The 27,749-nt window shown below is 40.2% G+C and overlaps 1 protein-coding gene across 1 annotated transcript in view; it reads left to right on the plus strand.

Moving 5' to 3' along the window:
• The window catches only part of Alk (ALK receptor tyrosine kinase), a 703,900-nt gene that overhangs the window by 350,169 nt on the left and 325,982 nt on the right, over positions 1 to 27,749 (plus strand). The window lies entirely within an intron of this gene.

Below are 27,749 nucleotides of genomic sequence, written 5' to 3' on the forward strand. Positions count from 1 at the left end.
CTTTAGTTCTCCATAAAGAGCTCAAGATCTCTCAGCTAATCTGCCTCATAGGGCAATTTCCAAGAAATTCCCATAGAATTAGGGCTGAACAAACCCACAGCAAACTTAAGTGACTGAGATATTTAAAATATTGACTGAGATGTTCTAAACAAAGCATCACCATTTGGAAATGATGCTCCAGACACTGGCCTGTTTCTTCTCTTTAAAATGTGATGAGACTCCACCCACTTTTTAAGATAAAAACTTGAGTCGTCTCTAGTGAAAGTGAGGAAGAGATGATTTCTGTACTAGGTCAGTCTGGTAGGGGCAGCACATTGTCCATGTGGAATTTCCTTGCGTGTGCAGGTCTTCTTGTTTATAAGCTGCCTCAGTGTGGGGCTGAGTACCTCTCTGAGGGTCTTTGGGAGTCTCTGAGTGTCTGTATCGTTGTTTAGGTCTCCTTAGGTCCTTCTGAACTGCTGATCATCTTTCAGCGAGAGGGTGAGGAACATGCGATGAGCTGCCCCCCACTCCCTCTGGGCCTGTGGACTCTTTTGATGTTTCTTTATTTCTATTTTTCTGTTCTCCAATTACCTCTTCCCCCTCCTCTTTCTTCTTCCCTTCTCCCTGAGTCTCTCGCTATGTGATTATCTATAGTATAAACAGAAGACTTTATTCTGTTATATTTATTTGAAAAGAACTTGTTTCCTGTTTCTATTTCAAATGGCTACTGAGGGAACAGTATTATGTTCTCTCTCAGAAACAGGTAAATAGCAGTTTTTCTTTGCAGATGATCCCGCACAGATCAAATGTTTGCCATGTGCACTCTGCCCAAGGATGCACTCTGCCAGGGTACTTTGTTTCCATCCAGTTCACTCCTGACCGTCCATATTTACTGTTGAGAGAGTAAAGAGTCTAAGAGATAAGTTCTGCCTGCCTGGGGCTCTGAAGATGCTTTCCCTAGAGGTTCATTTTACCAAGTGCTGGGAAAGATATTTCTCCAAGAGCTTAGCCTTAGAACTGGCTCCCACAGAGACTTGTTTCCATCTGGATGAGTAACCTGTGGTTTGGACTGGATGACCTGTAACCTCTATAATCCCTTGTAACCCAGGGGGCTTACCAACACACTCTGTTGTGGTGGTTCCCTCTTCACATACAACATCTTCAGAATTTTTGCCTTCCTGAGCACTGTCAATCCTGCCTGGGCAGAGTCACAAAGCTCCCTCAGATAACAGGTCCTAAAAATTAAGCCAATTCATTATGCATAGATGACTGTGTATGTACATCATCAACTTTTTGCCTAAAACATTGTCTTCCAGGCTTAGTGCCTCTGTACAGTCTTGAGAATTAATTACTCCTAGTTTTTTTGTCTTTTCTTTGCCTGTAGAAATCTGTTAGAATCCTACATTTTAATAGTTGTTTCTTTGGTGCAAGGAGTTTAACTGAGCAGCTCTTAGCATGCACTAGAGAGTCTAATGAGAAATAAATACTCCTAAGTAGCCTCCCCTAGGAATGAAGGATAAACTCTACCCAGAGGCTCTATCATTAAGGAGATTTGCTAATTGTTTCAACAGTGTTAGGCTACTCCCCAGTTAAACAGGAGATTTCTTCAGGTCTTGAGTCATTTCTTATCCTTGCAGGCTATTCCCTGAAGCCCCTAGACAGGCTGGGTGAGGAAAAACTCAGTCACCACTTGCTTGTTAGTGTTTGGTAGTTGTGATGGTTAAAGTGGAGTGTCAACTTGATTGCCTTTGGGACTCACCTGGGGAATTGGTGGACCACCCTTTTGGGTGTGTCATGAAGGTGTGAGTGTGATCTTGGAGTCTATATCTGATCCTTCACCCTTTTCTGTCTGGCACTGTTTCCCTGCTCTGCTTCCTGGCCACCATTAACTAAGCAGCCATGTTCTGTCTTGCCTTTCCATCATGATATTCCTGGCTTGGAGGCAGCCAACCATGGACTGAATCCTCTGCAACCATGACTCAAATTAAATTTCTCCCCCTTAACTTGTGAGTGTCTCAATGATGGGAAAGCTGACTAATATAGAAAACTGGTACCAGAGAAATTCTGTGAGTACACCTGACCATATGATTCAGAAGCTTTTAGAACTGGTTTGTTGGAGGAGTTTGGAAAGGTTTAGAGATGTGGTCTAGAGAAGGCCTAAAGTTCTATAAGCAGGGCCTGATGGGTGATTCTCATGAGAGCTTAGGAGATCAGAATGACAATAGGAAAGGAGACAGTAAGAACCAGGCTCAGTTTCAGATAGGAGTGAAAACTCTATTGGAAATTGGACTAGAGGCCATTTCATGCATGTTACATGCTGCAAAATACTTGTCTACATTTTGCCCATGTTTGGAGACTTTGCAGGAGACCAAGATTAAGGGCAGTGCACTAATTTATCTGATGGAAGAAATTTCAAGGCAGCCCAACATTCAGGCTCTGTCATGGCTACTGCTTTTAGCCATATTTATAATGAGAATTTGTGGGGGAAAAAGCAGAGCAGAAAAATTTGAAAGACTTAAATTTTGGCCCAGAAGGAACCACATATAAACTGGAGACTGAAGAGATTAACATCATTAAAGAAGAAACAAGTACTTTGTAGAGGGACAAGAAAAAAGATTCCTTGTGGGAAACTCAGGAGTCAGCAAGACTCCACCCATTCCAGGCTCAAAGTTATGAAAGTATAAGCCTTACATTTGAAAAGAGATTCTTTGGGTCCCTTGCTTGAGAAGGACCATCCTAGGGAATTGATTCTCTGGGATTTATTTCATCATACTTAGCCATCCAAGCACACAGAAGCTGGTAGAGCCATAGTCTAAGAAGGCCTTGCTATTACTCTGGCTGGTAAAAGATTTTGGCACCTTCTATGTAATTCTGGTTTTATAGGTATACAGAGTACAATGGTTTTGGAGTCAGGGAGGTTTACACTCAGATTTCTGAGAAAGAACTAGGAACTCATGCACTGAGAGGGCAGTGCATGAAGCTGTAGGCATTTGTCCAAAGGTACAGTGGAGACCCCAGGAAATTGGAGATGCCAGGAACTTGAAACATCAGCTGAGGAAAACTGCAGGGTGTGAGTTGAGCCAACCCGAAAGAAAGGGCTTGTGGACTACACCCAGCAAAACCATAGAGCTGGGGCCTTTGGAATTCACATCTCACCACCATGTGCCCTGGATGGTGAACATGGAGTTACAGGACTGTTTTCCCTGCCAGGTTTCAATCCTCCTTTTGCCCAGTTCTTTTCTGTCTGCCCATTCCTTCCTTTTGGAATGCAAATGCGCACTCTGTGCCATTGTACCTCTCATATAACTTGTTTTTGATTCTTACAGAGGTTCTTAGCTAAGAGTCTGCCTTGAGTATTGGAAGAGACTTAGACTTGAATTGTCGAAAAGTTCTGGAACTCTTGACACTATGAGGAAGGGATTATTGTGTCTCAGTTGTACATGTGATTAGGTGGAATTATAACCTTGTGTTTATTTGAAAAGTATGGTTTAAGGAGATATATTTGGGTATCAATTTTGCAAGGAGGGGAATGCGAGAGTCAAGGTAGAGTGTCAACTTGATCAGCTTTGGAATCCTCAGGATTGGTGAATCATACTTCTGGGCATATCTGGGTAGGTCATGGAGGCATGACCTTGGTGTCTGTATCTGGTCCCTCACCCATTCCTCTCTGAAATTATTCTCCTGCTCTGCTTCCTAGCCACCATAAACTCAGCAGCTTTGCTCTGCCATACCCATCTGTCATAATATTTTTGTTTGGGAGCTTGCTGACATGGGCTGAATCCCCTGAAACTGTTGAGCCAACTTAAACCTCTCTCCCTGTAGATGTGAATGTGAATGTGAACATGTCCCAGCAATAGGAAAGTTCACTAAAATAGTGTTGGAATGGGTACTGCTCCTTGGAGCATTTTTATGTCCCTTGATTGTTGTGGTGACAACAAAGGAACCCAGTCTGCTTTCTATGTGCTTCTATGACCTCACCTGTAAAAGAAGACAGTGACTCTCACTTCATTTGGGAAAATAAAGTCACATTTATTGAGCATATTCTATGAGCCACATCCTGTGCCTGGTACTTCCCCATTTATTATTATGGCTAACTTACAAAGTATCCAGTTCATTACACAGATAAGGAATCCAAGGCTGTGAGGCTAGGTAATTTACCAAAGTAATGCAGCTCTTAAGTTATAGAGATAGGAGTAAGTGACTTAATCAATGTAAGGACCTAAAATGACACTGTATTGCTGCTGCTATCGTTGTAAAAGGCCAGGCTCTTTGATTTTCAAGTTACTGATTTAAGGATGAATGAAGGTAGCCCTCATTGAAATATTATGAGGAGTTTTCATGTTGGAAGACATTCAAGTTATTTAAGCCAAATGCAAGTTTAATTTAACTGTCTGTGTCGAAAGGGCTTGCCAATGGTGACATGTGGTTGGAGGTCCTCTGGGTTCTTTGTCTCTGGCCTTCTTCCATGGATGTTGAGAAGGGTGCTGCCAGGAAGCCAGGCTAGAGTCTAAAATCCATGGTGGAAAGTAGAGGGACTTAGCATAACTTGGGAGGGTAAGCAGAGCTGGTCCCTGCTGCAAAGCACACACAAGAGGCAGTTTAAAGAATTGCCGTTGCCACTAGTCACATCACCACCAAGTAATAGCTCTTCCCACCCAGCCCTGCTGGGAAAATTAGTAACACATGCCAATTTTACAAATGAATAAAACAGGACCCAGAAAGGAAGAGGCATGTCCCTCAAATTCACATTTGTTCTTTCCTTCTCTCTAACCATCTCCCCTAACTAGTGGCCCCACCCATCCACATTTTCTGCCTTTCATTACTGGAGACTGTGCAGTCAGTGAGGGACACAAACTGCAGCCAGCACTGCTCCTGCAGGTGGCTGTGTCGTGTCCAGGGACCACTGAGGGACCCAGCATTTGAAAACCCTCCCTATTTACACTTTGAGTCACCCTCCTGAAAAGCACAGTAGCAACTGGAAATCCCACCTGAAAAAAGTCCTCAGTTAAATTTTTCTTTGCTCCTTCTCATTTCTCTGGCCAGACCTAGGGAGTGACACTTGTAGCAGCTACAAAATGTGGTGGTAGAAAAGAAAAATGTCTCAACGCTGTTGACAAAGGAGTAAAGGCACTCTGTTCAATCAACTGTGAGAGAGGCTGAATTATTTATACCGCCTTTGTCAGTAACTGCAAAAGGTAATTTTATTGCTGAATTTTAGTTCAGTTTTTCATTAATTAACCACTTTTTCAGTTCAGTGCTCTGCAGCTAGGCATCAGCCCACTGCACAGTCGTTTCTGAGGAGGGCCAGGGATGGAGGGAGGACTTGGCTTTAGTCTTGCTTCTCCCAGTAACATACAGAGGCTTCTGTGTTTTTGTTTTTCTGCATTTACTTTGGCTGTGTGCTGGTGCAGATATTGGATGTTTCATTTAAGACTCAGTCTCACCCAAACTGTCTGCAATTTAATATGTCATAATATATACATCGGTAAATCATCTCTGTGTCATCTTGCTCAACATTCTGTTATTAAAGCCCATTTTTCATGGTAAAATATTCCTCCAAGAGATGGCATGAGGTCCACACATTCCCAAGCCCAGCATTTAACAATGATAGGCTGAACCTTCTCTGAAAGGAAACCAAGAATTGAGACAATATAGCAGAATGAATCAAGAAAATGCTTTCTTCAAAATGGAATAGGATTTAGACTAAAAAGGAAATTCGGAAGAAAGCTGACATTTTACCTGAATGCCCAGATAATTGCTCCATGTTTTCCAGTTCTCTTGGAAAGTACAAATCTGGTCAGACTTGTCCTAGAATGGCCTCCGTGAGTCTGTGCAGAAATGCCCCTTAAGGAAGAAGTGTGCAGCTTTCCAAACTTTTCCACATTTAACAATAAATTAATGACACTGTATAACTGTGAAACTTCTGGCTGAAGACATCTCTTGGGGTAAAAATCTTTCAAACATCCATCCTGCTAGACAGTGGACAAATGCTGTGTCAATTCAAGGGAGATACCTGAGTGCCTACTATGTGCCAAGCACAGGAGAAGTGTTGGGTATGTAGAGAAGGAAATAAACTTGGTCCTCTCCCATTTATGAGGAAGTAGAATGAGATATAAAATGTCAGCAGATCCTTCTTGTGGGCTATCAAAAAAGCTAATCTTTCGGGGCTTGGTCATGTGATCTCACTGGCCAGGTTTTTGCCTTGGTTCCTTGAACTCTCAAGAGTCCACTTCTTAACAACATGTAAGGTGCATTTAGGATACCTTGCACCCAACTGTCGTCACAATTCCATGCAGGCCTGAGTCAGTACACCCAAAGCATCTTGTTTCTTATGTGGGGATGCAGCAAGTTTATGTTGCTACTGTTGTTAGTGTTTTAGATATAATGAAGCAAACCAGTAACTCTTCCTGGAAGCCCTAGCAAACTCTGTGTGTAAACCTAAGACATGCAGTTAAATCAGACTGATCTGGCCAGTCACATCATTTGTACTTTTTAAATGACTGGTTAGGATTTAGCCATACTGAGTGACCATCATCGATGCACAAAAATAAATTGGACACTTTCAAAGTGATCCAGGCAGGGTGGTCATGCAGGGTGGTCAGGCTCCATTCTTTGTCTGGTTTTCTGGCCTGGCTTTCCTCTCTGCAGGTTTGCAGCTTCACCACATTTAACTTGCCACCAAGAGCAGCACCAGGTGACCCTCATTAACTAGCCATCCTGGAAGAATCGTGCAAGACAGTACAAAGTGGTTGGGTTCCGATGCACAAAGTTCTGAGTGTTAGCAGTGGGACCACCCTACACCTGCTCATAGATTTTCTTTTCTCTTTGTTTCCTCCCCTTTTTTAAACTGCTCTAATTTGATTTTGCTAATATTGAACTCATTCAAGAGGCAATAAAACCCTTTTAGGAACAAAGCAGAGCTTACGTTGAGAATAACAGTCTATGAGCTTTGCAAGGCACTGCTCGACTGCTGCTGTAGCACTTGCCTGGGGGAGGCAAGGCTGAGCCCAGGGAAATAGTGCTGCTGGTGATAAGGAGAATGGGGGCCACAGCCCTGGGGCAGTGGCCCCTGAGTAATCTGACTGAGAAGTGGATCTCAAGAGCATTCTCTTTTGTTCAGGTTTTGTTCCGTGGCCATCAACAATTACTTTTCGGTAATCTACTTGCCAGCTGCCTGGTTTCCAACACTCCACTGTTTCCCTTTACCTTCTCCTGTGTCATCAGCTTCACAGAGTGCCCTCTTCTCTTCAGCTTGCTAAGTAGCTAAACATGGTCTTCGATTAGGACCTGTCTTCCTGCCCCTCTGTCCCCTTCACGGTCACCAGCAGAAAGCTGTGAGTTAGTAAGACCCAGGTTCAAATCTCACTCGGTTCCACCATTAGAGTTTTCATACCCTTCGGTCTTCTTTGCCTCAATCTTGTCCTCTGCAAAATTAGTACAATAATTTTCTCTCTACAGTTTATGTGAGGATGGAATGAGAATATATTAGATCATTTGCCACAACAGTACATTACCCTGCGGGTACTGTTCACCTTGTCCTCTAGAATTGTGTCATGTAGCAGTCCCATATCCAGGTCTTTGCCCAGCGTAGAGTAGCTGGCCAGTAAATAGAAGCTGCGGTTAGTGCTGCTGTTATGATTATAATGTTCTGCTTCTTTTAGGAAAGAGCCTCAAGTCATTGACTTTACTATTATTATTTACTGTTATTACTATTATCCCTCAAGGGTATTCTGGCAAATGCCTCTGCTTATAACCTAATTAAGCTTAATTAAGCTTGGAGTCCCAATAAAAGGTCATCTCTCACTTCTCCAGAAAGATCCATGAAGGGCTGTCCTGAAGGCAGACAAACTCTTCCCCTTTAAGTAAGAACACATGGTGTTCTGAGTGCTCCCCACATACCCATTATTTAGGTGAAAGAGTCCTGTAGAAATGTTCTGCCTTCAAGAATAAAGCCTGTTCCCTTGCTTAAAACCCTGTCACCAGCTCCCTGAATTTCACCTGGAGCCCTTTGGTTAGCTGCTGTGGTCAGAGTCCTGGAACCAACAGTGTGCAGTTCTGGATCGTCTCAAACTATGCTGCTTTCCAACAGTTCATCCCAGTGGTCCTCAAACTTATCTGTACATTAGAATTTCCTGGAGATGTTTTTAAATGCCAAAGCCCTCATCCCATCGAGGCAAGTTAATCACATTCTTGAGGGTAGAGCACATCAGTTATTTTTAAGCTCGCAAGTGGTTCCCAGGGAAAATCAGTGTGGGAAACACTGGTTTTTGCCTAGGCTGGAAAGAGAGTCAAGAAGAATATGTAGCATCTCGGTGTCCTGTAAGGTTCCTGCTGGCCATTACCTAGTCTACCTTAGCTTCCTCTCTTCTGTCTGGGAAATTTGCTGTGAGATTTGGGTTTTTTTGGTTGTTCATGAGGCCATTATGTCTTTTCCTGAGACGACCTTACCACCACCCACACAGTACCTACTGTTCATATTCCTGAGAAGAACTCAGAGGACGCTTTGCAAATACCATCATCAGAGCCTGGAGAGAAAGTAAACCAAAGTCAATCATTCTGTCTTCAGCAGGCACGGCTTCCTCCTTTGATCTCTGTAATAAAGCAAAACACAGGGGTCCTCTTAGATCAAACCTTGGAAAATAACCATGGAAAAACCAAGTTATAGCAACAGAAGCTCATGAAAAAATAAAGCGACAACTCCAAAATGATGAGTTGATTCAGCCTGTTCTCCGACTCATATGGGAGCCTGAGATGCTAACTGGCTTCTTCTTGGAGCCTCTGAATCCTCCTCACTAACAATAATCTCAGTGATTCGTCTGTATTCTACCATTGTAAGACTCTGAAAATATGTATTTTAAAATTATTTTCATTTGCTTCTCAAGAGGGAAATGAAGAAAGAAGAAAGGTAGAGAGGACAGGATGACTAACCTGGTGTGAGGCATTTTCTCAAAGTGACCACAGTAGTGACAAGAAATCTGGGTGATGAACACTTTACCAGAAGGTCCAGTGGAGGAGGAGGTGGAATCTCTTCCCCTTACTAAGGAAGGAAGTGATGGTAGCAGTCCTCTGTGCCAGACACCAGGGTCAGGGACGCTGGGCTCATGCATTTTTGTTTGAAGACCCATTTGACAGTGTCTGTCCTTCTGTTAATTTGATTTTGCTTTGATTTTGATAGTTAAGGTAGAAGAGATAGTTAAAGAAAGTGCCTGTCATGCCTTCAGGCAGCTTTTAAGAGTTCAAGTTGGAATAGCCCACTCAGAGGGTGCAGAGGATTATCCCAGGGAGCTGGAAAGCAGAAACTCCCTGCATCAGAAAGAAGCATTTGTGTATTACAAAATTATAACCCCCCCTCTCATTCCCTAATATCTTTCTCAACCTTTTCCATGTCTGTCTATAGAATTTTGCAGTTTCAAGTATAGGCATGATCCTCACAAGCAGTCACTGTGGAACAGGGTTCGTTAAGTTTCAGAAATGCTCCTTGTCCATGACTATCTTCAAGACCAGGCAAAAAGACTATTCTTGAGTTTTTCTGGCACTCTCTTGATTCACTTCCAATTCCTGCATCAACCCTCCATCACTCTGAAATCCAGTGACCTTTTCTGAATAACAGATGTTTCCTTTCCAGTCTGCAACCAGACCTACTCCATTGCAACAAATTGAAAACATATATGTAATAAATTATATGTAAAGGCACCCTACCTAAGTTCCTAGCACAGATAAATACATATTTGCCAAAAGGCCAGTACATTCTACCACAATATGGCCCCTGTGCCAGCAGAGAAGTGTCAACATGGCCGTTGCACTTTGGGAGACTGTGTTTTGTGAGCAAAGCCATGGAAGACCCAGCTTCAGTTCATAGCCTGGAATTTAGATGGCTTGTGCAGATGGAGGATGTGACTTGCATTTGGTCATAGCTAATCTTTGTGAACCAAGTTATTTCCAAATTAGAGTATGCCCTACCCAGGATGGACCCAACTCTTTTAGATCTGCTAAGCTCTTTGTTGAATTTTGTCTTTTTCCTGTTGTCCCCAAACTTCTGACACAGGAACACTTGGCTGAAGACTAACAGTTAAGCAATAGGCTGGCACAAAGAGAATTCCTTTCCTTGCTGACCATCTCTCCACTCTAGTAAATTGGGTTCACATTCACTTGGATGAGTATTTTGTGAAGCACTATACTCAAACACTTAAAGTTTATAGATGAGAAATCTCTGGAATCTAACTTTCCGTTTTTTCCCTCCTCTTTCCTTTTTCCAATAGTTCTGCTTTGAGCCAATGCAGTGTGGTGGTTACATTACTAGGACCGTAATAGCCTTATCGAGGAATGTAACTGTCCTGCTGCACTGGCCCTGGGCAGACACCATCTGGAGGATGAGCATTTGGAGTCTTCACATTTTAAAGGGGAAATTGTCAAACTAGCACTAAGAGACAGTTACAGGCCTGGACAGCAGGCCAGGTGGCAAGCAGATCGAGGAACGAGGGATGTATAGTATAGAAAAAAGTCTAAAGGTTCTGAGAATTATTTTCAAATAGTGAAGAAACTCTTACGTGAGGACAAGGTAGACTTGGTCTTGTCCGGATGGAAAGACCTACAAGTATACGATAAGAGAGTGGAAGATTTGAACTTGGACTGGGAAGGACACATCTAATACTTATAGCTTGTCTAACACAAAAGCAGCTGTCTCATAAGCCACAGAGCCTGTCCAGCAGAACCTGGATGACTGCAGGAAGAGCAAGGAGTGTCCTGACCGGGCTGAAAGGATGACTCTGTGTGTGTGTGTGGCCTGTGAGATTCTGCACCTCCTTCTTATCTTTCTATTAATCCAAAGTCCATTATTAAGTACCTGTTGAGCAAGGCCCCTGGATTAGTGATTCCCATTTGAGACTGTTTAAAAACCTTTCAAAATAGCATTATCCAGAGCCCACTCCTGACTAGTAAAACCAAAATGTGTGAGAGTTAGACCTCAGGCATGCACATATGTTAAAGGCCCTCCCCATCCTGACCCCTGTAGTTTTCATGGGAAGGCAGAGCTGAGAAGCCTGACCCAGACAAGGAAAGGATAGGATCATAACCTTGTTCCTCCTCTCCAGGCAACTAGCTGAACACTGAGCATGCTATGTGATATTATTTTTAAAAATAAAATTTAGGGCCGGAGATTTAGCTCAGTGGTTTTGCCGCCTGCTGCTCAAGCTCAAGGACCTGAGTTTGATCCCCAGTACCAAAATAAATAAATAAATAAATAAATAAAAATTTAAAAAATAAAAATAAAATTTAGTTTTGTCTCAGCTAAAAGCATTTAAACTTAGTCCCCCTAGACACTTTTGGTAGCTTACAGTCTCACATTATTTTAGCAGATTAGCTGGGATTGAGAGATAGAGCATACAGACATTAGGATATACAATGAGCATGACTCATTTTCAGACATAGTGAATGCTTCACTAACATGAGGCTTAGTGGCCCCCTTGTGCTCCTGTGCCAAATGCCAAGGGGCGCACCCTCCTCCACACCCAGCCCAGCACCTGTGTGCCAAGCACCAGGGTACTGTTGTATACTGTGGGGCAAAACAGAGGCAGTTGGGGGCAATGCCTCCCTTTTAGTGTTTTTGGGAAGAGTCCACTTCCTGTTCCCATAGGAAACTGCTGTCAGCCAGAGGGGAAGGACTTCTCTAAAACCGAGTGGAGGAATGGTGTTGTTTAATTGACATCATGGGATCGTCTAAAGTTATGCTGTCCATTTGGAAATAATGTAACTGCACACATAATGTAAAATTCTATAGTAGTCACATTCCAAAGTAAAAGTTAAAGCTAAAATTGATTTTAATAATGTATTTTATTTAACCCGGTATATCCACAATAGTATCATTTCAACATGTAAACAATGTAAAAATCATTTTACTAAAGTTAAAGAATTATTATATAATAATGAGAATAAGTACTTTTTAAGTTGCATTAAATTTATTACATATTGATGACATTGATTATAATTTGTAAACCACAAAAATGTATTCACTTTAAATGTAAATTCAGTGATTTTTTAGTAAATGTACAGAGTTGTGAGCACTCTAATTTTAAACAGTTCCATTAATCCAAAAAGAAGCCTTCAGTCCCCTTGCAGTCATTGTCAGTTTCTGTCCGCAGCCTGAGGTAAATGCTAAGCTACTTTTTGTCTCTTTAGCTATAAAGGTAATCATAAAATACGTGGTATTTTATGTATTGCTTCTTTCATTTAGCATAATGTTTTTGATATTTTTCATGTTGTAGCACATCGGTCCTTTGGTTTTTTTGTATTGCTGTATAATATTCTATTGTGTGAATGTGTCACAGTTTACCAATCCTCCAGTTAGTGCACATTTGAGTTATTTCCATTCTTTGACTATTATACAAATGAAACTTCTTGTAAACATTCACATACAAATATTTGTGTAGATGTAAGTTTTCATTTCTCTTGTGTAGCTACCTAGGAATGAAATTGCAAGGTGTATGAACATTTTTAAGAAACCTCAAAACTGCTTTCCAAGTAATAATGTATTTGACATTAAAAAGAAAACTAAGTCTAGTGTGAATATTACACTTAAGATGCATCTGCATTTGCACCTGCCGCACTGCAAATGCTCAAGAGCCACATGGAGCCTTAAGGACCCTTGTATTGGACAGCTCAGGTCAAGCGTCTTTGCCCAGATATCCTACCTAGAATCCCCAGCCAGATCATGACAGTGTGTTTTCAAGGCTAAGATATACACACATACACACATGTATGTGCCTTTCCCTGCACCTCCCCACACCCACCACATGTGCAAAATTGTACCCTTATTACTCTTCATTTATGATTTATTCATTTTCCTTTACCAAATATTGCAATAATTAGATTGTGCTAAATAAATATGCTTTACAATAATTTATCCATGTCTTGCTGAAACACATTTCTCATGGGACTGGAGGTGATAAATGACCAGAAATATACCCTACAAAATGAAGATATAGAGCCTCATTAAGGATTGATGGCAAATATTAAGAATGTGGAGAGACAACAAAGATTAGAAAGCTGAACATATTAAAAATCATGTCATAATTCTGAGATCTTTATTACTCATCAGTGATGCAGCCTTCAGCCAGTGCGCTTCTACTGGGCAGGAATTTGGGACTGATTCTCCTACCTATTTGATCAGTCTTATCCAATTACCAGAATCTCAAGATGTTTGGTCTCTTTGGATCTCTGAATTCCTAACTAACAGCCCTGGTATAATTCTTAATCTCTAAAACCAACTCTGGAGTGAAGTTCCAACGGCATCATATCAGTCCCCTGCATTACTGAGATTCCCAGGAAGGCAGTTTAGCTTATGGTTTCTAGGCCATTTCAAGCAGTTAATTTAAAGACTATCCAACTTTTCAGAAGCTCTCTTTGCCCTCAAATATGAGTCAACCCATCTGAATGCTTCAAGGTGCGTTGGATCCATATGGACTAGACCGTCTTCTTAAATGTTACAGAAATTCATAAATGATTTTACATTTCTAAACCTAGATTCCCTTTTAGTTCAATTTAGGAATCATTTCTGGGTATTACTATGTGCCAGGACTGAAATAAATGCTGATGTGAATAAATTAATGAATGCTGAGTGAGTAAATTGTGATTCATACCTGTGGGAAGAACATAGAATGACTGGAATTATGGGTACCAAATCATAATAATGCACTAAGTTTTATATTGTAAATAAAGTTTTAGCTGCAGGAAAGGAGAACAAGACCAACTTTGCTTGAGGAAGTTGGAAAAGTCATCCCAGAGGAGGCAACCCTTGAATAGGCCTTTAAGGGTGAGTAAAAGACTTACAGGTTGAGTAGTGGAGGGAAGGCAGAGGGAATGATGTATGCAAAGGCTTGGTGACCTTGAGTAGAGTGACACAGCTGTTGGCAGTAACTATTCTTGCTGTTGGAAGGTGGGTCACAAGTAAACTGAAACATGTGAGGGCAGGGAGATGGTAGATGATGTTGGGCCACTATAACGAATCTCAGCTTCATTCTGAAGGAAAACCTGACAGTCAAAAGAAGCTCCTTTGAAAAGGAGTAAAGTATTTTAGCAAAGAATTAACCATGAAATGAATAGGACTGTGGAAGCCTGAAATCAGAAATTTTCAATTCTAAGAGTCTTCCCCGGGTCTGCAGTTCACTGATTCCATGAATGATCTCAGGTGTTATTGCGCATGCCGTAAACAAATGTTTGAAAATGGAGAAGAGATGGAATCTTGATTAAGGAAAATCATACATGTTCAGAGATGTCAGAAGGGAGGAAGAACTTTCATACAAGATTTGATTGGCATCAGTCTTTTTTAACAACTAGAAGAGTTTTTGAAACAAAAGAAGTCAAACATGGAACATAGTGTTTTAAACATCAGTGGGCAGACAGGGAAGAGGAAAGAGACAGCCTTTCATCTCTGTAAAGAAGCTAAGAACTCTTGGCCCTTTTTGTAACAGGGCTTCAAACGAGCATTGGGTAAAGCTCAGACTCCGTAGAGTCAGCTTGGAGGAAAGGCAGCAGAAGACGGGACATATGCAAATGAATTCTCTTAACCTACAACCCAAAATCCTAGGCTCCATTAGAATTTGGATACCTATGACCTGTGTTTTTTGTTTTGTTCTTGCTTCCTTTCTACTATACGTTCCCTGAGGACAAACAGGGTGTCTATGATAAACCCTTTGTAAATACCCTCCACCCTGCTCAGTATATAGCCACACCTAAGAGGTACTTCAAACCTAGTTCTTGACCCATCAGTGGGTGTTTCAAATGGAGAATGGCTCATTTGGAGCCCTTGGTTTCAAGTTCTTTCTAATGCCTTGCTGTTAGTTAAGGGGTACCTACCTACCTTTGCTACCTATTCTCAAACCAGTAGCCTTCACATCTCCCTTCCCAAAAGCTCCAGGGTCTATGAGTGGTTTCTGAACCCTGAGGATCTGACTGGAGTGATTTCAGCAGTAGTTCTCTCAGAGTGTCCACATCCTTGGCTAGGTAGGAAGTACCTGCGTTTCTCATGTCCATTTGCTTTTTGAGAATCAAGCACTTTCAATCTGCCTTAGCACTTCTAAATGTGCTATTTAGTGATCTGCTCAAGGCTACTCTTCTTCTGAGCAGAATTTAGAGGATAGGTCTGAATTTCAGGGTAATACGTATTTCATTATTTTTTTCTATTAAAGAATTGTTGCATTTGCTTTGTCGGCCATCAATCATTCAGTGAACATGTACCTGTTTAAGTCCTACACAGTACTCAGGGAACACAATATATGTCATTTTATTACTCATTCTGTGTGACAAATGATCCTAAACCATGGAATAAACCACATGTTTTATGAAACATTGTAGAAAAGAGTCAGATAATAAAACTGAAGCATTTGTAATGATATTTTTGATTCAACTAGTTAGTATGAAAAGAAGAAATAAGAATATGGAAATGTAATTTACTACAAATTATCTGAAGGAGAGGTATTTACAACTTCTAATGTCGACTAAACAGTGTCCAAATGGAGGCTACCTCATGTCCCTTGAGGCCCAGTTTAACAAGCCTTGAGAAACCTAGGAAATGTCATCAGAATTAACCTGTGTAGGTAGAATATTGATCAGAAAACCCTAAGCTGAGTGTCACTTCCACATTTATATAAAACATGGATAGTTCTCAAAGGTACCACTAAAGTTGTTGGCAAAATCTAAGCCTTCTTGATAACTTTTGTATTTAAATAAGAGAACCTGTGAAATCACCGTGGCTGCTTTTCTATTTCCCCTTCCATACCTGCCACCGTTTAGGTCTCTCTAGTGTCTATGTCCTTGAGAATTTCTTCCTGCTTCATTTCTTTTGTTCTTCACCACTGAAAGTTATTTCGACAGCAGCACAGTTATGCAGGACAGTCTTGTTTGTGATCATCAGGATTGCAATGATAATATTAATGAGAGTGAACAGTTACAGAGCCCTTGCTGAATGCCAGACCATGTGCTAAGTACTGTTATATGAGTTTCTTCTATGAATCTCCAAACTCTGCAAGAGGGTCCCATCAGTCTTCCTCTTTTATAGATGCTTTAAGAAACTGTGTGCCTTTCCTACATTAAGATCACAGCAAATAATGGCAGAGCCAGGAAGAGGCAAGGAACCAGTACCCACCATAGGGGTGAAAAGAACTTCCCTTCTGCCAACTCTAAAGGTCTGGTAATGCAGTTTACTGAAATAAACTGACAATAAATAGACTGACAGCAGAGAAAAAAAGACATACATCTTTATTACATAGATGAGACAGACCATCACAGGAAAATGAGTCCCCAATAATCCAGTGTGGTTTAGAAACTCATATACTCTTCTTCATGGGAGAGAAGGAAGAAGGGGGATCTAAAGGTAGAGTATGGCTTTTGGAGGATGAGTGGGTCTAAAGAATGGGGAGTAGCCTAAGACAAAGTTCATCTGAGTTCAAGGTGTGGCATCCTCTCTACTTTCCTGTCAGTTAATCTTTTGGAGGATATGACCTTTAGGTAGATAGGAAAAGTTCAGAAAAGGTCCCTTTTCTGTGCTTCAGGAAGGAAGGAGGGACAAGAGACAGAGGAAGGTAAAGGTCAGAGAGGGCTTGGTTCTCCTTCGGTTCAAAGGACCCAGCAAGTCAAAGCTGTGCGCTTTGGGATATTGTTTGCTGAGCCCCAGCACTACCTGTGCTGCAGCATCTCCAAGGTAGGGCATGACAGGTACCAGTTGGGTACAAAGCCAAATTTTCCTTAGGGTACATTTTGGCTATTTCCTCATTCATCAGTGATATAGCTACTGTGATTCCAAATCCAGCCTCTCCTTGGTCAAGATCCTTTAGCCTGGCATTTCAAGTGGTTTCTTTTTACTCAAGGTTAAATAATCCAAAAAGGCATTTCTTACCTTTCATAACCATTTTTTTCTAAATTATATTTCTAAATATTTAACAATTATCTTTGTCTATAGTTCTAAACAGTTGACCAATCTTTGGTCGTTTTTCTTTCTAATTTTTTGAAACTCAAAGCATTCCTGGTGTCCAAAGAAACTGAGACTCTGCTCCTATTTATTTACTATCATTATGTGTGGCTATTAGGATGTAAGATAAAAGGTACCAGCTGCCTCTTTAAACTCATTTCACTACCCACTTCTGTAGCTGAGCTTTGGTTACAGAATGTCTGAATTGAAGTCAATGTAAACCATTTTTATCAGATCCAAACCAAGAGGAAAAGGGAAAGAGAGAGAGGTGATGAGTAGGGATGGGGAGCAGGCAGCAGTTTTCCTTACAGAAATGGATTAAATCCACACAGATTGTTGCCAGTTCAGAAGGACTGGATTTAAATTTAATCCTCATAGCTCCATGCTTGGTGAGATTTCCCACCACTTTTCAGCACCATGGCTCAGTATCCCAAACCGAAACTTCAATCCCCACAGAAGCCTGTAAGATGAAATAGATCAGTGAAGTGGACCAATGGTAAGATGATAAAGAGCACTGACCCTTAGCCTGAACAATGGATACTCTAGAGGATGGTGAGGACAGTGGGGAACTGGAGAGACGTGGCCCTTAGAGAGTGCAGTAGATACTCACAAGCAGCCAGTTATGGCCACCAAAAAACCAGGCCCATGAAGCCAGATTTTCCTTTAGCTTCTCCCACCAGGTGCTGCTTTCTGGGAATGAACCCAGGCCCTTGTGGATGCAAGGCAAGCACTTGACCACTAAGCCACATGCTCAGCCCAGATTTCTATTTTTTAAACGTTGATGATGGTGCCAAATTTAAAAGCCAGTGCTGACCCAGACTTGGGGCAATGAAAACTCATCTCCAGGCAATGTGCTCTGAGGACTGATAATTTGCAAGCTCTTTTCTAAACCTTCTTATCCTCTGGGCCTGACTTGTTTTGCAATTTAGATCTCACTTGAAAGTTAGGGCTTTTTTTTCTCACCCTAGCTCTACCAGCTAAAGAAGAACTAAAGAAATTTCAATTTATGTTATAAATTTAGTGACTCCTCACTTAGGTTTTCCTTATTTATTTATTTATTTAATTTTTTTTTGCTTAATGATTTCTATGAATATAATTATGCTTAAAATTTCCAGCCCCAAACTCATAAAGTAGTTGGTTTCCATTTAATGTGATTATACTTATTAAATACCATTGAAAGTAATACTTTGGAAAGTCATTATAGAACACCCAAGTTCATAAATACAAAATGACAAATTGGTAAGCTTTAGAAATAAGATTTGATAGTACAGAATTGTTCAGATTTTTTATGTTAAAATAAATGGCAAAGAACAAGCAGGCATATTTATTTTGGAAAATCCAATAGTTAAAGGGTTAATAGCCTAATTTCATGAAGTTCTTACAAATCAGTGAGGAAAACACTATGCCTTCAATAGATAACTGAACAAAAGAGCCGAACAGAGGACTCACAAAACAGGAGAAACAACCAGTTAAAGAACATATGGGAAATGACTCAACCTCACTAGTAATTAAAGATGTGCAAAGAGAAACAACAAATGTTATAATTCCCAGTTCAGACAAAGGTTCAGTGAAACAGGTATTACCATGCATTACTGATAGACAAAACACAAAGCCTCATCAGTAAGCAGTTTGGCAGTTAGAATAAAGGAAGAATTGGTTCTGCTGAGTGATATTGAACTCTTTCTATGGGCGAGACCTTCAGTGTGCACAAATGCATGCGGAAGACCTACTCCTCCTCTTGGGGTGTGAGCCTGACCCTTGTAGTAGATAGACACAGGTACCTCCTTTATTTATGCACATAAATCTCAGAGGTATCCATAGCATGTGGCATCTGCATAACTAAAACCATAGCTCAGCCCAAACAGTTTAGAAGGTGTCTGAGTCTATTTGTGCTACTGTAACAAAATACCTGAGGCTGAGTAATTGATAAATGGTAGAAATGAATTTCTCGCAGTTATGGAGAACTGGAAGTCCAAGATGCCTGTAGGCTCAGTATCTGGAGAGGGCTACTCTCTGTTTTAAGATGGCTCCTTGTTGCTACATCCCACCAAGACAGAAAGGATAGGAGGGCAAAAGGACCCTAAGCTCATTTGTCTATCCCTTTTACAAGGCACTAACTTTATAGGTGGCTAAATCATTTCCTAAAAAGGTTTCATTTCTTAATACCACTACAATGGAGATTAAACTTCAACATGAATTTTGAATTAGGTGCCCTCAAACAGTAGCAGAAGGTTTATTTGAAGACAACCCAGCCCATGCTCTGGTAGAATCAACTTCATCCTGGAGACAGTCTGAGATACAAAATCAGGGCATGGACACAATTGCATATGTATTTTTGAAAATCATGCATAAAAGACACTGTGATTTATTTTTCTAATTTAAAAAGTAATGTAAAGCAGTGCATGGTAGTACACGCCTATAATCTCAGCACTCTGAGAAACTGAGGCAGGGGGATTATGAGTTTGAGACCAGTCTGGGCAACTTAGTGAGATCCTGTCTCAAAAACAAAATAAAAATGGCTGAGGATGTAGCTCAGTGCAAAGCCCGTAGTTTAAACCTCAGAACTTAAAAAATTAAAAAGAAACAGGTAAATAAGCAACCCAGTGTAAAACTGGGCAAAGGGTTTGAACAGACAATTCAACAATGAAGATATCCAAAGGTCACTAAGCACATGAAAAGATGATCAACAGACTAGTCATTAGGAAAATGCATGTCACACCCACAGTGGGTGCAACTTCTCACCCACACGGATGACTTTCATTAAAAAAAAAAAGCAATCTGGCCAATGTTAGAGAAATTGGAATTCTTTTTTTTGGGGGGGGGTACTGGGGATCAAACTTGGGTCCTTGTGCTTGCGCAGCAAGCGATGAAACCAGTGAGCTAAATCCCCAGCCCGAAATTGGAATTCTTATGCTTTGCTGCTGGGAATGTCAAGTGATATCGCTGCTAAGGAAAACAGTTGTCAGCTCCTCTTTAAACACAGGATTGCCACATGACCCAGCAATTCCATACCTGTGTATGTACTCAGAAGGGTTGAAAGGAGGGACTCAAACACACTTGTATACCAATGCCAATGGCAACATTATTCACAGTACTCAGAAGGCAAAAACAACCCAGATGTCCACCCACACATGAATGGATAAACAAAATACGGTATATACTTACCATGGAATAGTATTTGGCCTTAAAAAGAAATGAAATTCTGATACATGCTACAAAATGAATGAATCTTGAAAGTATGCTAAGTGAAATAAGCCAGATACAAAAGAACAAATGTTATAGGATTCCACCTGTACCAGATATGTGGACTAGGCAAACTCATAAAAACAGAAAGTACAACAGATGTGACCGGGAGGTGGGGAAAGGATTAAAAGCGGATGCTATTCAATGGGTATAGGGAATTTTTGAGGATGATGTAAAAGCTCTACCATTTGATTGTTATGGTTGTGGCACACCATTGTGAATATGATAATTGCCACTAGATTGTGCACTTAAAATAGTTAAAATGGTAAATTTATGCTTATCTTATTACAGTGAAAAAAGATTTGAAAGTAACACATCTCTGGGAAACTTCAAAAAGTATTTTTAAAAAATTCTATTACCCAGAGTTACTAACTTGGCATTTTTGTGAACCCTTCAAGTATTTTCTTTTCCATAGGCATATTTGTCTGTTTATTATATTTTATTAAACTGGGGCCACATTATCCATGCTGTATTATAACTGCCTTTCCTAATGATAGACTGCAAATATCGTAGATATCTATAGAGCATGGTCAGCCTGAAATCAGAACCCCAGGTCTATGGTTTGATTCCCCCACTACCTGGTCCCCTGTGTGGCCTAGAGAAGTCACCTAACCCTTAGTCTTGTTTCATTGGTACAGAGGAGATGATAATTATATCAACTCCATAGGTTATTGAGTTAAATTAAATTGTAAATATAAACACAGTTCCTAACAGTTCTTCATGTTGGTGGACTAAGCCTTCAGAATTAATAAAATATTCACAGACACAGGAGAGCAACGTTATCTGCAGTAGCAAAAAATTGGAAATAATGTAATTATCTAAACTAAATAGCTTAAATGTGATTTCTATTTATTGGGCTATTATGAGTATTTATGAATATGTTTGCAAATCAGGCATAAACACAAAAAATGCTTGTGATATAATATTAAGCTGAAAGATCAAGAGAAAGCATGTTTAGCAGAATTATAAGTTATAAAAATCTTAGGCATAGGGAGGAAAAAAACAAAATAGAAAATTTGAGTATTAGTATTATAAATACCTCTACTCGCTTACCTTTTTTCTAAATTGTATTTCATGAGTATAAACAATGTTTATAACTGAAAAAAATCATTTTTCTATGAAAGTCCCTATATTCTAAGACTTATTGAAATTTAGCTTCACATTACAAGAAGATATTTAAATAAGTACTGATAATAAGCCCACATTTTCATGTTTTGGCTGAAAATTTTTTTTCAGCTACAAGTCATCTTCTTGAGCTTTATTTATATATCCAGAGACTGTGGACCTTTGATTTCTGCCACAGTGTTGAGATCAGCGGCAGGATTGGGCAGCCGTTATTCCCCAAGGGAAACGGGCCAGCAGGGCTCTGGAGACACAGCTGCCCACTGCCTCTGGAGTCCTGCCACTCTCAGAGGGGCCCAGTCTAGGCAAAGTCTGAACTGTCATTCATCTGCAGGTTCCACCTTGAACTGACAGACAAGTTAATTGCTTCTGAGCCTCAGTGATTTTCATCTAAAAAGTAGGCATAATAACCAAATGCCTTAAACTTGTAAGATGTTAACACAGTGTCCTGGACATGGTTGGTACTTGGTAAATATTAGCCATCATTAACATTATCTTCCTGTGGTTTGATTACTAGTTTTATTTGTTGGAGGGGGGGTGGTTGTGAGACAGGGTCTTGCTGTGTAGTCCAAGCTGGTCTTGAACTCACTGTGTAGCCCAGGCTGGTTTCAAAGTTATGGGGATCATCGTGCCTCAGCCTCCTGAGTGTTGGGATCACAGGTGTGCATGCCACCACACCCAGCTTCGCTGTTTTTAAAGATAAAATGAGACCTAGAGAGATGTGAATTGTTGTTGTTTAGTGGAAAGAGACATGGATTTTGAGTCAGTTGGCCTGGATTATAATAACGGTAGCACTACTTGCTTTTCCAGTGGTCTAGAGCAAGATACTTAATCCTTAAAGCAATCCTGTCTAATAGAAATATAACTTGAGCCACAATTTCATTTTGAATTTTCTAGAAACCACATTACAGAAGCAAAAAGAAACAGGTGAACTTAATTTTAATGATATTTTTATTTAATCTAATATATCTAATATCATTTTGACATATAATCAATGTAAAAATTATTAATAAAATACTATATATGCTTTTTTGTCCTCAATCTTTGAAATCCAATATGTATTTTATACTGACAATACATTTCAGTTTGGAATCCTAATTTTCTGTCAGAATACTTGATCGGTATTTCATAAAATTTATATTTGAAAAATTAGATTCACATACCAAGTTCCAAACATGTTTTTTCAATAATCAAGTCAAGTATCCATTTTAAATGTAAATTGCTTAAAATTAAATAAAGAATTCAGTTCCTTGTTTGCATCAGCCAAGTTTCAGGTACTAAACAACCTCATATGACTAGTCCCTGCCACAGCCACAGCTTGGGATGTCTGCTTTGCTGGGTTGTTGCACGACTGTTTGCATGAGACAGTTTTATAAATCATAAAATACTACCCAAATACATCACTTCTCCTCCCAAAGTTCCCCAGCTACTGAGTGGTAGTTTAGGGACAGTACTGGGCCAGTGTAATTTCCACATATGGACCTTTGAAATTTGAACAATACTCATCTTGAGACTGGCATTCAATTTTTCTTTAAAGGGATCCACAGTAAGGAATATATTTTATAGAACAACACAGAATGCATAAACTTCTGTGTGTATGTGTGTGTGTGTGTTCATACAAGTCAGAAGCCAGTATTTCCCAAAGGAGAGTTGTGATAAGTATATCTTAAAATTTCATCTTATTTCTTCCCCCTGCTAGTCTCCTCCTCCTCCTCCTCCTCCTCCTCCTCCTCCTTCTTTTTATTTAATGCTGATCACGACCCACTAAATTGATTTTATGGACCACTAATGGGTTACAAACTACAATTTGAAAAACACTGATCTTAAAAGTCCAAACTTCCAGGAATTTAAAAAATGAATTTGTTTTATATTACAAATAATAACCCCCTATAGCCAACAGTCAGTTCAAAGGGGGAAAAGCAATCTCCCCAATATAAACCAGAAGTTCAGCACTATATTGGATACATTTCAGGAAATAAATGAATTGCCCATTTTTTGTTCAATATGACTTCTTTGTTCATTTTGCAAATGTTTCTTGAAGAAACATTGTCCCTGGTATTATACTAGGCACTAGTCAGCTAGCCCAAGACAGGAAGATGCCTACACTGCTCAGCAGTGAGGGAGCAACAGAAGCCCTCTATCCATTTCTTCACTGGATAATCTCATGAGTGTTTGTTTTCCCACAGCAGAACAGCAGAGAGAGGCAGTTCAACATTGATGTAAACATCCCACAACACCATCAGCGATTCAACTCTCACTATATTCCTATTCCATGTGATTATTGCCATCACCTTGGGGTCCTAAGATAGCTGCCACACCTTCAGGCATTGTGTCAGTGTTTCAGGCATGAAGAAGAAAGGAGAAGGAAAAAGGTTTTTCCCAAAAATCCCTAGCACTCAAGGTTACCACATAAAACATAGGATCCCCAGTTAAATGTGAGTTTCAGATAAACAACAAATAATTTTCTCAGTTGAAGGAACACTACTCTATGCAATATTAGACATATTCTGACTAAAAATTATTTATCTGAAATTCACACTGAACAGATATCTTATATTTTTATTTGCTGAATCTATGAGTACAATTCTGCTTGTATTTTACTGTCCTGAACTGTGTCACATGGAAACCTGCAAGGCAAGCTGGTTAAATCAAGTCATTTTTTAAAAAACTTTAATCTCAATAAAAGAAGAAGGCAAGAAAGAAGGAGGTTGATCTAGGAGGTGAATGAGCCAAACTGTGGAATCTGCTACTCGTCAGTTTCCCTCTGGCCTTTCTGGTAGATCATAGTAAGCATTTAGATTTTAACCTATGGTCAGTGGGAAGCCATTGAAGAATTTAAAACCAAGGAGTAAAAAACTCAATTGTGTTCAATAAGAAGTTGTGACTGCTATGTACAGATTTTATGCAGGCTGGGCAAACTGTGAGATGTAATTGAAATGTAGTTTAGACTTTTTAAACTTTATTACAGTAAAAGACACATTGTCGTTAATCCCCCTCAAACTACTGCCCCTCACTTTGAACTCCTTTATCCCACTGTTCCTGCCACTCGCTGAAGCAGTTCTGGAAGTCCTCTTTTGTGAATGTCTTTATGAGGTGAGATCAAACAATATGGTGAGTGCTGCTGCCAAGTCCCATCCAACAGAAAGGCAGGCTCTCAAAAACATCATGGTGTCCTCATCTGGCTTATTTACTGTGTCTGGCACCATGTGACTTCTGGCTCTCACCAAACTCAAAATGGCTGTGACATGTTCTTGCTCGGTCTTGAGCAGTGGGGTGTCTAAGCGCCGCGGCACATGGAACTTTAGATCTTGCTATTGTGAACTCTGTGAGACTCCTGCAAGGCAATGGGTGAAAAATTGCTTCTTAAATTGTCTCACTAAAAAAATCAGTGAAATGAACAGAAGAAGTAGTAAAGCCTTCTACGTCTTAGCAAAATGTTAACAACTAACATGGAAGACTTTTATGCTCTGACATCAGGGACTTAAGCAAAAATTGAACAATGTGATTAAAGAGCAAAGAATCTAGGAGGGAACGGGAAAACTCGCTTTTGTGCTTCTTGCTCTCCAAAGTGGATTTTGCTCCACTGAAGCCTCTCTGTCCCCTACCTCCCTCCCTTCCTTACTTCTCCTATGGCAGATTCTTTTATCTGTCCTTCCTCCTGTTTCTCATTGAATTAAATCAATCGTTTCATTTTCATTTGGTTCCCTTTTTTCCTTCTCGTCAGATGAAGCGCTTTTCCATTTTCCTTGAGGATTACCAAAATGAGCTGTTAGGAGAAAAACGGTTTCTCAGCACTTTACTTTCTGTTTCCTTCTATTTATCTGCTTTGCTTTTATTATCGTTTTTTTCTGACACCTCAGGACACATATTCAGTATGTAGAGATTGTTGGCTTTCCCCTTATTTCCTAAGTGAAAATCCTTTGCTTAAAAAAAAAAAATCTATGTGCCTCCACTAAAAAATGGTTTATCCTTTATAACAGTGTCAGGGATATAAAAGGAGATATACAGGGCCGGGGATTAAGCTCAGTGGTCCTGTGCCTGCATGCCTCACAAGCACAACGTCCTGAGTTCCATCCCCAGTACAAAAAAAAAAAGGAGATACATAAAACATACTTTTATAAATAGATACACATCTGTATATGTGTATGCATCCATCTATCTGTATATAAGCGTAGAAAAATACATATATCATTATACACACAAGTGTAAATATATCTTACCATTTCTAGGGAACTTTTGCCATAGTTAACTTGAACCTAAGAAGTTATTTTTCATTTTGAATTTATAGAAGTCCACTAAATGTGCAAACATTCAGTACTTCTAGGCCACAACAGAACTCACTGTGTTAAGATTAATATCACTATCAAGAAAACTCCCTCTACTTCCCTTCCCTCCTTTAATGAATACCCTTGGTTTTTCTAATCTTTTGATCCCAGAAACTGATGTCATTTCTCTTCAAAGTGCTTTCAAATTAAGGTGAGACAAGCAAACATTTACGTCCTGGTGGTAGAAGGTAACAGAGCTAATTCCAGACATTTCCTATGAAGACAGAGTGAGACAGGGAAGTCCACAGAGGCCCGGCCCTGGCAGGGCTCAGTTGCTCACTGTGGAAGCCCAGCACATTCCTTCACCCCACCCCCAGGCTGAGTTGCCTCACCTGCAAGGTGAAAGTTTGGACCTAATGATTTCCCAAGGCCTCTAGATGGTGGACATTCTGTGTTTCTCTCATCCTACTATTAGGCCAAGCATGCCAGTGAGGACAGTCTCACCTACTCCTTCTAAATTTCAAAATTCTCAAAAAACTAAAACTAGAGGTTCCATTTGACCCAAGTATTCCCCTTCTTGGTATCTTCCTGAAAGAATTAAAAACATCATACCACAGTGATATATGCATACCCATGTTTATATCAGCACAATTTGTAATAGCTAAATCTTGGAAAAACCCAAATGCCCATCAACCAATGAATGGATAAAGAAGATGTGGATTTTTTTTAATACAGTGGAGTACTACTCAGCCATAAAGAAGGACAAACGAGACATTTCTAGGTAAATGGATGCGCCTTGAGACCCTACTCTTAAGTGAAATAAATCAGACACCCAAGTTTAAATATTGCATTGTTTCTCTGGTGTGAGAAACCAAAAGTGTAAATAAGGACCAAAATGTATAGGAAGAAAATGCTCAAATGGGAAGGGGAACTAGGGAGGGGGGGCAGGGAGGAAAGGAAAGATAGGAAAAGAGAAAAGAAGGGAAAATGGAAACAAAGCTTTTATAAATAAGGAGAAGAGGAGTTGAAGGGAGGGGAGGGGAATGGGAAAAAAAGAGGAACTAAGATGATGAATGTGATCATTATGTATATCTAAAATGTACCAATAAACTTAATTAATAATTTGAAAAAATAAATTTCAAAATTCTGCCCTAAAACCTAAAATTTGAGTTGAGACTACACAGGTTAGAAGAATTTGAATTTGAAAAATAAGCAATAAGGGACTCCATTATTCCAACTTGGTTTGGTCAATTCAGAAGGCCACATGAACAGAGAAGAGCCTCAGATACTACACAGCTATTGCGGGGCAAAGCTGAGACCCTGAGAATGACTTCAAAAGAAAGACTCATCTATGTGCATCCCGCCTGGCCAGGACTGCATCTGGGGACAGGTGGATAGAAGAGCTTGAGATCAGCTGCTGGGCCTGATCTTTGGAGTTGTGAGAGTACAGAGAAAGGAAAATGGTCTCTGAGGGGCCTGGGGACCAAGCTGCAGGGCATGTGACTGAAAGCGTCCTCACCGATTTCTGTTGTGGACCAGCAGATACAGATATTCTGCTGGATAGGAAATCTGAAATCTCAGCTCAGCCACCAACATGCCGTGTGACCTTGGGCAAATTCTGATCTCCCTCACAGGTAACCTTCTCCCCAGTACAAAAAGTGATTCTGTTACATGACCACCAGATTTATTTTTATGTAAGGCATTCTCAAAGTCAGATATGGACTGTAGCATTTTTAAGTATCCTCAGGTACAGAGACCAATGCAGTAATTCAAAGGAACCTCCCAAGGGCATGATTCTGCCACAAGGAGCTTGGGTCTTAAGGAGAGGACAGTTTGAAAGCCAGGTAGGCAGAGATGATATACTAGGTGACATAGATCAGGATATATCATACAGTAAAGATATATAGATTTCTAGATATAGATACAGATGCATTATTCCCCCTTGTTTTACCTTCTCACCCCCCATGATTGTTTTTTCCTTTCTTACTTTTTACAAATATTTTCTGGAGCAAAAGTAGATCCTAGGAGGGTTTGCAAAGCATCTTCCAGAGTATGTTATACACAGTGGCAAAAAGGTTCTATGCTCAAAGGGGTTTGGGCAATGGTTCATTTTGTACTCCACCCCTGAAGAGTCACAACTCTTACTGACATTTTAACTCTGAGAATCCTTTGGCAAA

This window comes from Heterocephalus glaber, unplaced genomic scaffold, assembly GCF_053883595.1.
Source record: "Heterocephalus glaber isolate CG9 unplaced genomic scaffold, H.glaber_assembly_v1.0 deba00001457, whole genome shotgun sequence".
Taxonomy (NCBI): Eukaryota; Metazoa; Chordata; class Mammalia; order Rodentia; family Bathyergidae; genus Heterocephalus; species Heterocephalus glaber.